The sequence below is a fragment of the Uloborus diversus genome, chromosome 5, assembly GCF_026930045.1.
Source record: "Uloborus diversus isolate 005 chromosome 5, Udiv.v.3.1, whole genome shotgun sequence".
Lineage (NCBI taxonomy): Eukaryota > Metazoa > Arthropoda > Arachnida > Araneae > Uloboridae > Uloborus > Uloborus diversus.
This window is the reverse complement of record NC_072735.1, coordinates 166,872,939-166,887,170: the sequence shown is the minus strand read 5'-3', so window position 1 is coordinate 166,887,170 and position 14,232 is coordinate 166,872,939.

Sequence of the window (14,232 nt, the reverse complement as noted above, 5' to 3'; positions counted from 1 at the left end):
AAATCCTATGACTCTAAGATGAAAAATTATGAAATGTAGGGAATTGTCTAAAGATGGTAGGCATTCGTTGATGTTTCAGTTGTTAATGCGATGAGGGAATTCCGTTACTTCAGTTTGTGGATAGTTTTATCACCAAAATGCAACACGTTGAATTTTAAATGTATGTGAAAATTTTATTGATACTTACTGCAATATTCATTGAAATGAGTTTTTGTCTAAATAAACATTGCTTTATGTACAATCAGAGAGTTTTCTTCCTTTGCTACGCAATATCAGCACACACATGTTCCACACAGTTCAAATGATATTTTGAAGTTAATAAGGCTCTATATTGTGGATCCACAGTAATTGTACACCGAAACCTGTTTTTATGCGGTGGATAAGGACCGCATAAAAGAATCGCATTAAAAAAAATTTTTTAAACTTCACGCGTAGCTATAAAAAGTTGTTTTCGCAACGCAGTTATTTTTTTTTTCTTCTTTTTTAAGGGACCGCATAAAAAAGTCTCACGTAGAAAATATCCCAAAAACTTATGAAATATCTAGGAATTGCTTCTTTAAACGAAATCAAATAAACCAAGTAATGATAATTTTGCCGAATAGTCGGGAAAAATTTCCCGAATAATTAAAATTTTGGGAGTTCACAGCGACCTCCCGTCAGTGTGCCCCTGTCGTCACTTGAAGATTCTACCTCGCCACTTGTTTAATAAATAATTTCGTTAATTAAGTCCCAATCCCACTGAAATTTTCATATACAGCACAAAAAAAAAAAAAAATCGCACAAAAGCAGGTTTGAGTGTATATTATCTGATGTGATAGGAAAAGAAAATCTATTAACCATGGAATACCGATCAAGAAAATGCTATTTGATGCTTTTTAGCACGCCTTACTTTTTGCACACAAATAGACCGTACTTGGTTCATTAATTCAAAAACAGTAATTTTTCCTCTTTTTTTTCGTACCGTAGTTTTGTTACATAATTTCAGAAATATTTTTGTAACTAAACTGCTTCAAAATTCTTCATTTTGAGAAAAAAGAAAAGTTAAAAAATAAAGTTAAAAGCTCAATGAAGTTGATGAAGAATGAAATTGGTTAGCATCGAAATAAAAGCGTAGCCCGATTTTGCCTTAAAAAATTCCTTAAAAGCAAACTAAATCAAAGTTTCTATTATTACACATTTGTTAACAAACATTCAATAAATGTCAAGTAATTCTGCATCAAAAAATAGTAAATATATGTTAAACCTGTACATACGTGTTCCAAAACCCATCTTCGAAAAATGATTTTGGGTTGACAGTAATGTAGATAAATCTACAAAATTGGTTACGATGTCCAACGTAAATGTTTATGCCATATAAATGACGTTCAACGAATAGTTTGAAATACAAAAATGGAAAATGTAATAGGTACAGTTACATTTTTTTGAATACCAATTACACATTTTTTTTAAGTAAATCATACGCACGATTACATTTTTAAAAAAGAGAATTACGAACATAATTATCTTCTCCACTAAGTAAAATATCATATAATTTTAATGGTGTGCATTCATTTTTATCAGTAGAAAAGCTTGACCTCAATTTTTGACCCAAAATTGCTGTTGTAGTAAGTGTCATCAAAAGTGGTTTCGGTGCAAAAACATTGATATGAAAAAAATATAACTGAAAATACACGAATCATGCTTTTTTCCTTAATGTTAGTTTTTACTAAGTAATCCTTAAAGTTTTAATCAATTGTCAGTAATTACGACTTTTTTGAAGACGATTCTTTAGAATTGGTTCCGAGCTGCTCAGCAGTAACATTCAAAACAATTTCTTTAAAGATTAAGAATAAAGACAGTTTATATAACATAGACATGAGATTCACACTACTACTAATTTAGAGTTTTATTTTTATTTATTAAACCATTTATTAATCAATTCACAAATTAGGGTTGTTAGAAACAGAGACGAAGAATTTTTTTCACAAACATTACACGAGTCTATTTTGAATTTTTAAATTAACAATACAAAACTCCACATTTGGCTCCATTGGCTTTAGTTTAGCACTGTTGTATTTTTTTTCCTTTTTTACAAAAAATTTTTTTGAATCATTTCAGTTTATTATAAAATTTATGTAATGATACTGAAGCATGAAAGCAATTGGAAGAATGAATGTACACCTTGCTTGCACTTCGATTGCCTGTTGCCAGACAAGTTCAAATGTATAAAAGTAAGTAAAATCATGCCACATCTATTTAAAGAATTCAAGGCCTGTTTATAAATTTCTCGAAACGATTCTAAGCGTACATTAAGTAACCATGACGACATAGATTACAGCCTTTTCAATGCCATCTATGATAGTCCGACCAATAAATGAAAACTCATTAGAAATTCATAGCACCATTAAAAACTAACATTTAGTACATGACGGTAAAAGCCTTTTATTGATTTATGTAGGGGAATGTGGGGCAAAGTGAATAATTAAGATGACTTACTTTTCAAAAGGAACAAATTGGAAGTTTGTTCCGTAAATTACAATACGTAAAGAAAGAACTTTGTATTTTATAAATAAACTTGCATTGAAACATATACTAAATATTTCTTTTTTTTTCTTTCTTTTTTTTTTGGTAATAAGTTTGCTCCTCCAAAAAAATCAAATGAATCAATAAATAAAAGGTCGAACGAACACATGAAAAAATAATGACACAATAATCGAATAGTTAATAAATAAATTAGTTAATATATAAAGGAAAATAATTCGGTGAGTGTAAGAGTAAATGAATAAGAAATATATAAAGTGAATGGATGAATAAATAAGTGAATTAATAAATGAAGGAATGTACATGAATTAATAAATAAAGGAATACGTAGGTGATTTAGTAAGTGATTGAGTGAGTATAAGTGAAATAAACTATTTCACTTTATCCAATCCACTTTGCACCGTATAGACTTGACTAAGTGCAAAAAAATATTTAAAACACAAATAAGCTTAATAATTAACTAAATAAATACTATACCGAATACTGTAAGGTCTCAATTAATATTTAAAATCTTATTAACAAGAACTTTATCATTTTACAATTACAAAAGAAATTTTTAACTTACTACAAAATATTACAATAATAAGTAACAATTTTTGAAAATTGCCTGTAGCATTATGATATGCTTTAATCTTTGGTGGTACTTTTTTCCTATCTGGAATAGACTACATAATCTACTTCATTGTTAAAATATTAATAGATAAATGGCGCTGAAAGGAGATTAAATATTTAACTTTGCCCCACATTCTTCTACATTGTACACGTTCAGGTGTTTTTAAAAACGTATGACAACTTTTATGACTCTGCTTCGGGTTTTAGGGACTTCAAATAGACAGTGATGCAGCAATGCGATAATTGAACATGTCTTACCAGTGATCAAACTCTGCTTTTTCTGCAGTCAATGAACATGTTGGATTCATTTTTCTTTCAAATTGAAGGTTCATCGAGGCTTCTTTATGTTGTTAATATATTTTTGTACTCATTGTTAATTTTTATACTCTCTACTTATAACTCTTTTTATTTTTCACTGCTTTGGGACGGACATTTTTGCTCTTCACTTTTTGAGCAATCACGATTGCTTATTGTTCTCACTTGACAGTCCTTGATGTTCCGGTTCCTTTTTCAGCTTGGACCAGGCCTGCAGCACCACCGTCCACCGGCGGCGGCGCGGCTGCTCCTGAGCACTGTCCCCAGGAATCCACTTTTGCTGGGCGGTGGCGTCCATATATCCTACACACGCATGCTCATACACACACGCCTACGCGCGCACGCCTTTACACACATACACACGCCTACGTGCACACACGTAAGCCTACACACACACGCACACAACTATATACACGTAAGCACCCAGGAGGAGGGACATGCTTGGGCGGGGGAGCCATTTCTAGAAACAATAGCTCTAACCAGTAGAGTCTTGTCGCAACTCGTGATTGCGAAAAACATAATTTGAATTCAAAGTTTCGGAATTCAAATTAGAGTTTTTTTTTTTTTTAAATTGTTTTCTCTTTGTCATAGATGTTTTTTATTCCTCTTCTCTCCCTTTTTTGGAATCATATTGAAGGAAGTTGCTGTTGCCAAATTCTACAAGAAAAACTTTTAAATTCTTATTTTAAAATTATAATAAAAACAAACGGTTAATTCTCTGGGGATGCGTTCATCCTATAGTCAAACCTCCCTATATCAGTGGCTGGTGAAGAAGTTCAATAACGAAACACAAATGGATACGTGAGAGAAATACCTAAAACTGCGTACCATTGTCCTATGAAACAAATGCTTTAATACTTTGAGACAGTAAAACAATTTTATGAGGTCAAAAAACTATCATTGGAAGTCCATTAATGACTTCACACCATGTTAATGCCGTGTTAGCAGCACAGTCAGCATCAGAAGTCAACTTAACCACTATTTCGAGGCGTAGCCATAGGTGGAAGGAGATAATTAAGAGATTTTGGCTCGCCATACATCATCATTCAACAACAATAGGATATTTTCTTAAACATGAGTGATGAATTCCCATCACACGCTGCCTTCTTACCAAACACAGCGAAAGCAAACAAGGTTGGGAAAGAGTCTGGTGTGATGTTCGTCGCCCCTCCGTATGTTCCTTGACGCCTCCTCCTTGTTTTGAGATCATCAACAGGTGATGAATGGTGTGTGCCATAGGCCACGATTAATTACGAGCGGGGGCAGGTGCCCTTGCAGATGCCAGCAGGGTCAGAAATCTGTTCTGGGTCTTGAGCAGGTGAAATCTTTGCCGCTCTCAACGGTACTCGGGGATCTGACCCACGCGTAGGGGGTATTGGCCACTGACCACACATACGAGTATACTGAACTCAGCATTAGCACGTCAGTTTTAAGGCTGTCAACATGAAAGAAAGGCCCGTCACTTCACAATTTTCCAGGAGGGGTGGAGGAGGAGACAAAGGATGTGTACTCAATTCATATTATATGGGACAGCTTTATAATTGTAATTATCCTGCATTTTTACTGCATTGCATTGCACTTCGTATTGTTTTTGTGACCTTCAAAATTTTAAACAAATCTCTTCTCAGAAACTCATCAAACTACCCTATGTCTAAATCATGTTCAATCTTAAACCAAGGTGATATTCTTAATCTAATCTTGGATTTTTTTGTATATATTTCCTCCATTGTGGTTCGTTCCAGCCTTCTTACCACTCTCTAAAAACCGCCGTAGTTACTGCAGTTGCCAAGGCAAATTTCTTAACTCACACTTAGATTTTACATACATTTCTTCCAATGGGGTGGAGATACCATGTTCCCCAATACATTATTCCGCCATAATAACAATGGTTCTCAAGGGAAAATTCTTAACTTATCTTTGATTTTGAAGCACAGTACTTTCGTTAGGAATCGTGTCAACACAATCATCTGAACTAGTTCCTTGATTTTACCATACATATTCTCCATTGGGGTTTGCATCATCTCTGTTACTATTATCTTATTCCGCGTTAGTAACTGAAGTTAAAGAGGCACAATTCCTAACCTGTTCTTGGATTCTTAATCTTCATCACACATTTTGTTAATTGAGGTTCATACAAGCCCTGCTACCATAGCCTTTTTTCTGCGTTTGTTAACAGAGCTACTAAGACGAAATTCATAACCAGCTTTTGCATTTCATCTTACCTTTCCTTCATTGGAGTTTATACGAATCCTGCTACTATAATCACATTCTGCGTTGGTTATCAGAATTACCAAGACGAAATTCATAACATTGTATTTTATCTTACATTTCCTTCATTGGGGTTCATAGTTCATACGAGCCCTGTTACTACAATCTTGTTCTGCGTTAGTTACCAGAGTTACTAAGACGAAATTCATAACCAGCTCTTGCATTTCATCTTACCATTTCTTTATTGGAGTTTATACGAATCCTGCTACCATAATCTCATTCTGCGTTAGTTACCAGAGTTACTAAGACGAAATTCATAATCAACTTCAGTACTGATCTTACATTTCCTTCATTGGGGTTTATACGAATCCTGTTACCATAATCTCATTCTGCGTTAGTTGCCAGAGTTACCAAGACGAAATTCATAACCAGTTCCTGTATTTTAATTTTCATTTCTTTCCTTTGAGGTTTGTGCAGATTCTGTTACCGTTCGCTATGAGCTGATGCGTCCAAACCATTTCTCGCGAAACGAGAAGCGACATCGAATTATTCGCGCAGTATGGACATCCTGAGACACACGAGAGGCCATAAATCCGCAGTTAAATGCAGCCTGCCCGTTTCAAGGTGGGGCATGACCCCAGGCATCCATTTCTCCTGGAAAGAAATCATTTTTAATAAACACATCTCGATGAGACGAGTGAGTTTTTGTGTTTGCATTTTTCTTCTGGAGCCTTGGGCGACATATGACATACGATCTGCTAGTTCTTCTCAAGGACTTGGGATGACCCATTCTCACGTTGTCTAAGACAAAAGTGTTACAGTATGCTAACGATAGTCCAAGAAAATTGGTTATTGCGAATCAGGCCAGGATCTGCGAGTCTGCATGGAACATACTCAAATTGGGAGCAAGATGAAAACAGTATTTTTAAGTTCGATCTTTTGAACTTTAAACGTTCAGAATATTTCCTTAAAATAATGGTTAATATGTGCTGTAACTCAATTTCGGATTTGTGACAATTGCGACATTTGAACCAGGGTTTGATCAGGTTTAATGGCTCGGGATAACTATGGCCGCAAGGTCTTGTTTAGCAAAGCGGGAAGGTCAACTCTGAGGAATCTTTTTTTTAGGGGAGCCATGGACAAAAAACAATCTTGTCCACACAGAGGTAGACTGCTACGTGGCTTCTGGGGGTTGTACAGGTGTCCCTCGTATAACACGGTACTTCTACAACACGGCTTCGATATTACACGGTACCGAATTTGCTATTCTTATAACACGGTTTCGATATTACACCCGGTACGAAACTTGAATATAATACTTCATGGTTTTGATGTAACTCGAATGTTACATTTTAAAGATGGAATTTCATTTTTGTTTAATGCATTCTGTTAATGGTTGAAAACTCTAATAAGTTTTTACTTTATTTTTATGAAATTTGGTTTCGATATAACACGGTATACATCGATTTACATTATTAGTCTCGTATAACACGGTTTCGATGCAACACGATACATCTTAAACTGATTTTTCTCATGCACACGCATAGTTAGTATTAAGATTATGTAAAAATGTTATTTTCAAAAAAATATCGTATAACACGGTTTCGATACTACACGTAATGAATTAACCGTGTTAAACGCGGGATACTTGTATATTCTGACCTCCCCCCCCCCCCACACACACAGTTAATGAACATACATATACAGTGAAATCCCGTTATAACGAACTTCTAGGAACCACAAATTTTTCGTTACAACGAGAATTTCGTTGTAATGTAATTCAAGCAATATAACAGCAACAAATTTATACCTTAAAGTTCATTTCGATGAAGCGGAAATTTCATTGTATTAGTATTCGTTGTCACGGGATTTCACTGTATGTGTCGTTTATAGTAAAAGTGGTGTATTTCATTGTAAATGATTTTACTATCCCTTTTAATTTCAAGCATTTTTCAAATTTTTCCTCAGGAAAAAAAAAAGCAAGTATTCAGCTACTATTAGTCATTAGATATTTAACTTTCGAACAGAGCTTTGCTTTGCTTTTATTCCAAAAGATGTAAAAGCGGATGCGTATTTGATCGCTAAATGTGATCTAGTTTAGCAAACAAATACGCATTTTAAAAAAAATATAGAGATAGACTGGGAGCTCAGCTGCTGCAATTTTTCCAATTTTATGGGATTTTTTACGCATTAGAGGACATTCAGACTATCTATTAATGAAAATAAGTCCTGAAGACTGCAAGGCATCTTTTCCGTGTAGTATTAATCTCTGTTTACATGTAAAACCTTGAAAAAAAAATAGAGATTTAAGTGCAAAAAATAAAAGTTTAGAGATAACTGGTACAAATATTAGCAGAAACTCTCGTCATGGCTCTAGTCGCCTTGGTAGGATGCAGAATAATTTAGAAAGACTCTGCGATGAGTGCTTACCAAAAACTTGAACTATACATCACGCGTTTTGCTCAAAGCTTTAAAAAGTTCATTTATATCCCTTTGTGTCTTACTGCCTCATATGAGATTAAAGATCAATTATAAAATTAAAACACAGTAAATAAATAAAGATGCACATAAATGTATATTCAGCCCTGGACAAGTAATCACCTGCATGTGCAAATTTTTCGCTTTTCAATTTTTGTTCTGCTTTCTTCCTGCAACTTTATTGTACAAACATGATTATTCGGTTTCCGCTAAAAACCAAGCATGAAAAAAACTTCAAAGTTCAATATTTTAATGGTGTTTGTCGGAAGTCCAAAAAATCCATTTCATCAAATATCTGTAAAACTTATTTTTGCAGATACTACCGTTACCTGCTCAAGGCAGTACAGTCGACTTCCGCTACAACGCGATTCGTCTTGCGCGAAATGGCTATAACGCGAATTTTTTCCCGAGTCAAGAATTTTAGAACTAACGCGTATTTTTCGTCCATAATACGATTTTTTAGAAGGAAGTATCGGCTTCGTTATTAGTCACTAAATATTTATTTCGTGAATGTTATTACATAACTTTAAGCATCACTTACAGCAAAAGTTCCCACATTTAATTAGTCACGCATTGCGTTGATAGTCACTCAGCATCCACCATTTATTTTTTTCATTCGAAACATTAAAGTTAAAGAAATGTAATAGTAATTTAGTGGTGCAAAAACTTTGTGAGTATGTGAAGAAAAAGAAAGTTTCTGATAAAAAAAAAAGTCTAACATTCTCGAGATTGCTTGAATAACTACAAAACGTCGACTATAGCGCGACAATAAATAGTGAATCTTCCATGTGTACTCATAAATATGTTACTGTACATCGTACAGTAATATTATAGTGCAGTACACTGTTAAAAATTCAGGAAGATTTTCTGGTAATTGTTACTGTAAAATGGCATCGCCGACGCATCGCTGATTTTTACGGTAATTTATACCGAAGAAATAAGCGATCCCAGCGCCAATTGGTTGCTGTGGCCTACCGAGGAAACCGTAAAATTTTACAGTAACATTTGATTTTTACGGTAATAGTTACTGGCAACATGGATGCCAGTAACAATTACCGTAAATTTTCCGAAAAATTTTTAACAGTGTATTTTATTATTGCTACATACTGTGCATACAGTGTTGCTTTATTTCATATCTTTCCCTCCCATTGATCATTCATTTTCTGCATCTTAGTATTTCATCTTGAATAAAACAATTTTTTATTTTTTTTAAATACAGTAAAAGTTTAGTACCTTGTGTAAGAAACCTTAGTGCATAGTTGAGGAATGCTTTAAATCAGTTTGAGAGTGTTTATAAGTGTCTAAAAGAATTTGGTATGCTTCTAAAAAAAATTGTATACACATATTTTTCCATAACGCGAAATTTTGACTTACGCGAGGAGTCTTGGAACAAATCCTTCGCGTAAGTCGGGACTCGACTGTATTCATCTTTTCAAATCTATGTATGTTAAGTTGCATTTCTGATGTTGTAAAACTTGCGCTAAGTACAAGTGTCCCTCGTATAACATAGTTTTAATTCGTACTGTGCGATATCGAAACCGTGTTGTACGATACTTTGTTATTTTTATAAATTATTATTTTATTCATTTTTATGTATTTACATAACATTAATCATGTCACTGTGTTCTACTTTGTATCGAAACCTTGTTTCGTGGCATAACGAAACCGTGTTATGGTGAATTCCAGCGGTAACGGAAGGACAGTTTTAGAAAAAAATCCATGCATTTCTGCCTGTGAGCATATTAAAATAAATATATTTCCAAAAACTGATGCATACTTTTATACACATTACTGTAAGTTGCTAAAAACGACAAAGCGAAGAATGTTTTGTTAGAAACTTATTTTTTTTAATCAAATTTTAAAAACGGTAACGGAAGGACATTTTTGCGACATGATTTTCACGCCATCATAATCTTCCCAAAAGTTCAGCCAACCTATAAAAGGGAAAATTCTACAAAAATCAGGGCACATACGGGAGTGTTTAATCATTACAAGTTCACCTTTAGTTCAAAAAAATAATTATTATTTTAAGCATATGAATTATGTATTTGTTAAGGGTAACGGAAGGACAACAAGTCCAAAACAATTAAACTTGGTAAATTTCAACGTGCAAACATTTATTCAGCTAATACTGCAGTCTGAAATAATGATATCTAATGCCTGAGCCAACTGTTACAATTCTGAATTCTTTAAATACTCAATAATTTTATCATAATCCATAGAACATTTTTATCTTCTTTCTCAGCAATCACGAAGATCATTCCCACATTATTACGTATTTTCAAACAAGATACTTCTATTTCTTCATCTTCTATATGAAGTACTTGTGCAACATTGCTCTTTGTTAATTTCTATCCCTTCCATTCAATTAGCAAAACTTGTCCAAACGTTAATGAATCCTTTGGCGTTTTCTTATGATTTGATGTTTTTGATCCAGCTTGTATCTTCATTTTCAACATTATTTATTGACTTTCAAAGTCAGTCTGTTGACTTTGAAGTGAAATATCCTTATATTTGTTGAAATACTTACTATATTCAATAACATAACTTGTTACAGGATTCAAATAGCGCTTTTTTTTTGTGTCAGGATGAGAAAGGATATTTTTGGATACTTTTTTCTCCATATTTTTGAAAGTTGATATTTGAATTTACTGATCTCTTCGCAGTACGTTAAACGGTTAAATCAATGCTCTCAACAGTCCTTTCCTGTGACTTGTGGCAACAAGTCTGAAACAGTTTCAATATTGTATTGTTCCGATATAAATTTCAAGTTTTTAAACAAATGTTTCTGCTTGAATCGGCTTGTCATACTACAAACATGTCATACCAAAATGTTTTTCACATGCTTAGGAGTTTTTAAGTGTAGTTTTCATGCTTTTCATCACATACAAGAGAAGAAATAAAATCACGAAACAGGTTTTAATAGATTTGGGTAAAAGTTAAAATTTTAAATGAAAGCACACGTAATTTTCATACAAATATTACTTATATATGTTTTAAATGCGACTAGTAACTTTATATAATTGTTTGATTTGTACTAGCATTCTAACATTTTAGCCTGTACCAGCTTATAGTTAAATGTCCTTCTGTTATGGTATTTTTTTTGTCCTTCCGTTAACATTATAAACCATACTAATTAAATCTGTATTAAAATTCTAACTATACCTCCTTGACAAGAGACATAATTCTGCTTTGCATAAAAAAACATTAGCTTCTATACCTAATAGGTTCTTGGTGAACTAACTGAGATGAAGTATTTGGGTAACGGAAGGACATCAAATTGTCACCTTAGTAAAGGGCAGTTCACTTATCGGCCGTCAGTCCCGTCCATCCCGTTTTTTGACATGACGAATTGCCGACGAAAACAGAGTAGCATTCACATACGGTCACCGCACATCAATCACGTGGCTGAAATCACCCACCAGAGAAAAGAGCGCGCTGTTTGGCGAGAACCAATGAAATGCTGCCCTACTTTTGACGGCCGACAGATATCAATGTTCTTTTGATCGAAACGGGTTCCGTCCAAGATGGCTTGCTGTCATGGCAACCAGCAAAGAAAACCTGTTTCGGGAGGAAAAGAACGTGGCGGACGGGACGGACGGCCGATTTGTGAACAGACCCTTAAGGACCTATTTCGTGGTTAAAAAAAAAAAAAGAATTTTAAATTACAAACCAAAAAGTTTAACTAGACATTCAAAAGATAAAAGTTAACCTAAATATTTTATGCTGATAACCAGGGCTGCGGAGTCGGAAGGAAAATGGCCGACTTCGACCCCGACTCCGACTCCTGGATTTTGAAATGCCCGACTCCGACTCCGGATTTCTTTTATTATTTTTTTTTAATTGTATTTTTTCAACTCCCTCTCTCCCTTCAGGGGAAGGGTTGAAACCTCTAAACAGAGATTTAAATATTAATTCCTTTTTATGAAAATTTTGCATTTTGTTTTTTATTGTAAACCCAAGACGCATACAACGTTAGAAATTCAATTTAAAAATCAAATTTTCCAATAGTTACGAGTTAAAAAGTGAGATAACTTAAAAATCCCTTTTAAAAAATTTGAAAAGGATTATCTGTAATTTGCCCCCCTTTAATGTTTAACAAATTGATATTGATCAAATCGTGTGCTTTCAATTTTTGAAAGCTGTAACTTGAGAGAAAAAATGCTTTTTTTCTAAATCCAAATTCTTGAGAGGGGGTGGTTGCTCTGGGTGACACCCATCTGGTAGATGACACGAAAAGTTAATTTCAGAGTTTATAAAAAAATAGAAATATTTTAATTCTGAAAATTTTCGCGAATATATTTTAAATTATATTTCATCAATAAAATTTCAGCGAAAATAGGGCACATATACGTCAGCAGCTAATTTTACACAAAATGCGGGGTTATATAAATTTGTACGAATAGCTTTTACTATACCTATATTTCTTCTTCGCTAAATTTTTAATTTAAATTTTATTGGCTGCTTTAAAATTAACCTTAATATGAAGATTTTAAGATTAACTGCAATTATTGAGTGTTGTAATCAAGAAATCATTTACACTTATTTTGTTCCATACTTTTTAGTGAGAACCAAGCTTATAGAAATAGTCTTAATAAAGAAAAAAAAACATTTGATTATTTCATCGGATCTTTTGGATTCGTGCTTTCGCGCCATAACTTTTTTGAATTTGCCGATCACCCTTAAACGTTTCAACCTTAGCTACGGACCTCGACTTACTAATTTTTTTACATTTCTTTTACTATTTTATAACCGAGATCGAACAAAACACTATATTTCTATTTTTATTTGAAAGTGATTACTTGAAAATGTTAGGCAACAAAATCGTTTGCTGACAGTTGCTATTAGTTAAGTTCAAAAGCAAGCAAACTAGGGGACGGCTACAGAAAGTTCGGTAAACACTCAAGCTAGCTGATTGCCATAATGGCTGTTATTTTCTCATTATTATCTTTTTATACATGTAATCAAACCAATTGGTAATCAGTTTTTAAAAAATGCAAGGAGAATCAGTGAAAAGGATAGAAAAAAAGAAGCTCGGAGTCGGAGTCGGCATGTTTTTGAACAACTCCGACTCCGACTCCTTTACCCCAAAATCTATCCGACTCCGACTCTTCGACTCCGACTCCGACTCCACAGCCCTGCTGATAACAAGTTTATTGAAGTTACAGTATGTGACAAAAAAGAAATTTTTTGCTCTGTAGAAACACAAAGAGAAAACTTGATTTTGCACTTGCTTTTCTAAACGTCATCAAACTATTCGGGAAAACGAAGTCAAGATTCAAAAACCTCATTTATTTCTGAATAGATTGGTGTATGGCAAGTGACAGAAAATTAATTTTTAAAATTCAAGTGTTATGTCTCTTTTTTCCTGGATTTCACCTTGTACGAAACTTTGAAATAATGTAAAACATGGCAATGTGCACCATAGCATATCGAAGTCAAGTCTTAAGGTGTAAAACTTGATGATAGTTGAATCTTCGTTCCAATAAAACGTACAAAACACACTACTTATTATTGCGAAATTTAAAAAATAATAAACAAATTAAAAAATTAAAATGAAACAAGGGAATAAAATAAGGAAAAACTTAACAACTTTACTTACAGACAACAAAACAAATACAGTGAAACCTGTGTAAGTTGACCACTTGCGGTGCAGTACTTTAGTGGTCAACTTAGACAGGTGGTCAACTTACAAAGGGTATGTTACATGATTCTCAGCCAAACTTGGTGTATATTGGAGGTCAACATAAACAGGTGATCAACTTACAAGGGTGGTCAACTTTAAAGGTTTTACTGCACTATCAAAAGTGAAATCAGAGAATTTCTGAAGCAATAAATTTTATCTGAGCAACAACAACGAGGGTATAAAATGAATCGAATTATTTTACTGCTACATTTATTTATTTCTTTAATTATTTATTTTTAACCGACTTCAAAAAGGAGGCGGTTATCAGTTCATACCGTATGTATGTTTTTTTTTTTTTGTTTGTCCACTCACAGCGTCTCACCTAGTAAACCGATTTTGATGATTCTTTTTTCAATGGATAGGGGACGGCTCCACTTAGGTCCCATTACTTTGTTTGACCATATTTGTCCTAT